Below are 4,180 nucleotides of genomic sequence, written 5' to 3'. Positions count from 1 at the left end.
GCTCAATCCTGCCAGATAATGTCAAGGCATACGGGTCTTCTGTGTGGGTTTCTAGTGTTCCATGCCCATTTTCTCCTGTTATTTATCCTTGCTTCTAAGGCCATTCCGCTACAACTGGCCCCTTGTTCTCAGCTGAAATACCGCCATCTGTGATGTCTTCACGCCAATTTCATACAGTTCCAGTTACTTTCTGTCACACTGTTGTGCCTGATATCTTTTCATTTCACTCTAAACAACATGAAAGTATCTTGTTTATACAATTATCTCTGCAGGTAAGTGTGTGTTCTCTTTCTACTCCATAATAGAATGATATAATGTACATACAACATCTGTGTTCTCTGACTTTGGAATGTGATCTGATATATAGGACTCGCCAATATGTGCTTCCCGACAAAATAAACGATTACATAAAGGCACAGTATCCACATTAAGTTTGTCTTATCTTCTTTCTTTCATCTTCTTTCTTTATTTTCTTTCTCTATTTTAAAATTCCTACTTTGATGTGCCACATACAGCAATGATAACGGTAACACTTTAAATATAACTATCGTTGAAGTTCAGGAAACACATCTCAATGGTGTCATTTTATTTCAGCGATATTTTCTTATTTTCTATAATTTGATGCTGCATGAGGATGCTGAGCAGGAAGAAGAGTCAGACTATACCTAGGTATATTAGGTAGTCTTAATGCAAAATATAAACCGAAAGTATATAGAGCTCTTTGTGGGCTGGTTTCTACTTCCATATGATTAAGGGGTTCATTGTTGACTCTCTTGACTCTGCTCCTTGTGTGCACATGGCTGGTGCAATGAAGAAAATAGAATGTAAACTAATATAATATACCTGACACTTCCAAACCTTTGTCTGCTCTCATGCTTTCAGTGAGAAAGAGCCAAAAACATATGGAAAGTGGATGACCACAGTGCATTTTCATTTATTTAATAAGGCAGGGAGATCATGTCTTTTTACTCTGTGTTTGCTGGGACAGATAATGTTTAAGAATAACGTGTCACCTGATGTGCAGCTACTGATCTAAACCCATGAACAATGACCAGCAAAGGAAGTTGAAGTTTAACTGGAAAGGCCAGGTATTCACCTCACTCTCTACCTCAGGGCTGTGTTTCCTTGCTAGCCCTCACTCATGGTATACTGTATCAGAACCTGATGTCCCCTCAGCCTCACGGGACATGATTGATGCCAGTCCATGCAATTTACTGCAGCTGGTTGAGCGAGAATTAGAAGCTATTTTATTTATTCATGAGACACATATGTGCTGGAAGGTGGCAAATAAATGTCATAGAAATGCAGGAGCCCTGCCTCATAAACTTTCTGTGTATGCAGTGGCCAGGGACTTGTTGAAACATTGTATAAAAAGGGTCACACTGCTGCCTCTGGCACTCCCAACCTCTAAGAAAGAGGCAAATCTCCTGGGGAGCTTTTTTTGGTTTGTGAAGTTCAAACGTACCTCCCTGAAAGTGTTCCAGTTTCTGATGGAGTGCAGAGCAGGAGAAGGATCTGAATCAGGCTGGTGATACGAGGCAAGCTACTTGCTACTTGACACAGGAGATAAACTGGTCCTGGGAATGTATCAGTCAGATAAGGGCGATCTATGGAGTCTTCAGCAGATCACCGCGAGTGAATCCAGTGTAGAACGTCAGCATTTGGAGTGAATATATGTCTTCCACAGCAAATGAAAAGTTGCCCTTGGAGAAACACCTTCAGGCTTGCCACTGAGCCATAATAGAAACGCACTGTGGGACCACAGGTGACATCATGAACTTGAACTTCTCTTATCTTCTACACCAGCAATTTTCAAACTTTTTCACCGCATGGCACCCATAACCCAATACTAAAATTCTGTGGTACACCAAAAATATGTTACAATTTTTGCAGATCTGAAAAAAAATAGTTATAATTTTGATTCATTCAGACCAACAGCTATTATTGTGTTGGGTCTTGTTATTTTTTAAATTCAACCGTCTAAGGGAAAAGAGGTCAGTGAACCTGACTAAATAGTCAAGTATGTATGTTTGCTTTTTTTCCCCATGGACATGGGCTTTATTTGGGAAGTGATGGGGTAAGAGAGGGAAGAGCCAAGACTGGTGGATATATTGGGGGAGGGGCTTCTCAGCTTGCTTTCTCATTTAGGGTGTGTCGTGTGGAGGGGAGGGTGAGCGAGAACCGCTATAGAAGTGAGAGAGAAGAAAAGGGAAGGTCACGGAGTGGATTCTTTCCTTAGGGAAGGATGCCAGGACCAGGATAAGGGACTGGGGGCGGGGAGGGATGACACCCCTGAGGCTCCACCCAGGTCTCCTCTTCATGTCAATTTTCCCAAAGTCCCTGCCCTAACGGACCTTCTGGCCCACATGACTGCCGTGCTGGCTCCTTCAGCTCCTTGCGGAAAGGGGGCACCCTCTGCCTCTGGGTTCCTTGTCTAGGAGAATCCTTCGCTCAGCCTGCCCCAAAGTCCCAGCCAGAGTCAGGAGGTCAGCAAGCCAAGGTACAGGCAGAGAAACCATTGTGTCCTTCAGTATCCCTCCTGACCCCCCGCCCCTCCCTGGCCCCTCACAGGAGGTCTCGGTTCTTGACTCAGTCCTTGTGTACCCCGCCTTCCTAGTTGGGCTGTTCCTGGTGTGAGTCTGCAGAGCAGCTGCTTGTGGCCATGGCCAAAGGAGGCCACAGGGCCACGTGGAAGACGTCCCTGACACTGAACCAAGAGGCCGAAGAGAGTAGCACTCCGCATAGGACTTGGCCTCCACCTGCCTGGCCAGCACCGGCCCCACTCATGTGTAACAGGGATGGGCCACTGTGTGGACAGCTAGTGTGTCCAGGTTGGTCAGCATGCCCAGCTTACAGCCAGCCAGCACAACTCTGGCACTGGAGCTAAACTCCTGAGTCTCCCTTTGACACTTTTTGCAGACACTGTCCAGTGTTTCTGGTCCACTAATGTCCAAGCAGACGAGAACAGTGTCTGAATCGAGATAGGCCAGGGTTTTCAGGTTACCACAGCAAGGGGAACCTGAAATGTCCGATATTCTTAGTTCAATGGTTGTCTGTTTCAATGTTTGGGGTGTAGTTCTCAAACACAGCGGGGACGTAACTCTGGGAGTAGGCAGCCTTGGCAAACACCTCTGGCGTCACAGTGTGCATCCCCCTACCAGGACCTTGAAGCAGCCTCTCTGCCCCTCCATGGTCGCCACTACACCCCCCCACCAGTGCAGCCCCCCTCCCAGCCTCCACCTTGTTGCAAACACCAGCATCTCGGGGGCCCTGCAGGGCACAGCTTTCATGGCCCCCTGCCCCAACCCCAGTTCCCTAAAAATTCTTGTAATACACAGGTTGAAAAATTGCTGCTCTACACCATAAGGTTGGATGCACAAAGCAGTGTTCCATTATCAGTGGGCACTGCTACATATTAAATTGGCCTTAAGCACATCCTGAGGGAACAATTAATTTGCTTGAACAAGAGGTTAACAATACATATTTCCTGCTTAATTTCTATCTCATTCCATACCGGTATCCCCTAGAGATTCTTATGATCAGAGCGCGAAAGTAGTTCAGGATTGTTTTAAATACACGTAGAGCTCTGTGTATTTGACTGCCATACAGTGGGCAGCTTTTGCATGCGTGGTAGTCCTGAGAACAGGAGAGGGGAAATCTCCTCTGGGGCTGAATATCTGGCTGTTTATGTTACCTGGAAGATGAGAAGACAGGTAGGCATGTGATGTGTATCTACACTGTTGATAGACAAAAGCTAATGGTTTTGCTGTATGGTCCGGACCTCAGAATAATTTAATTAGAAAAGGGAGAAAAAGAACTGAAGAAGATGTCAGTGGATTGACATCCCTGAATGGCCTCTAAAATTTAATTTGCTTAAGTAATTTAGTTATTATCTCTTAAATTATTTAAGTAATTAAGAGATTTGTTTACCCTGTAAAGACTTAAGAAAGAAAAGCCTCAAAAGAGAAGGATTTTAATAACCAGTTGGACACCCCTGTTGTTTCTCTTACAGATTTTGCAAGTAGTGAAAATGTGTCTGTGGAGCAGGGATGTGGCGAAGGGAGTCAGGCATGATGTTAACAACGTGGACCTTGAAACATCCAGGCTTATCTGATTAGAGTAACTGCTGATTCCCCAGCCTGCCCGTAACAGAGACACACACTGAGCTCTTGTTGTTACA

The 4,180-nt window shown here is 45.1% G+C and overlaps 1 pseudogene; it reads right to left on the bottom strand.

The window, feature by feature from the left end:
* Positions 1-2,527: 2,527 nt before the first annotated feature.
* Positions 2,528-3,150, bottom strand: LOC118995145 (rho-related GTP-binding protein RhoN-like; annotated as a pseudogene).
* Between the last annotated feature and the right edge of the window lie 1,030 nt (positions 3,151-4,180).

This window comes from Sturnira hondurensis, unplaced genomic scaffold, assembly GCF_014824575.4.
Source record: "Sturnira hondurensis isolate 20B ecotype Veracruz unplaced genomic scaffold, ASM1482457v3 Scaffold0009859, whole genome shotgun sequence".
Taxonomy (NCBI): Eukaryota; Metazoa; Chordata; class Mammalia; order Chiroptera; family Phyllostomidae; genus Sturnira; species Sturnira hondurensis.
Note: the sequence above shows the minus strand (reverse complement) of the source record. Positions and strands in the feature narration are given on the sequence as shown.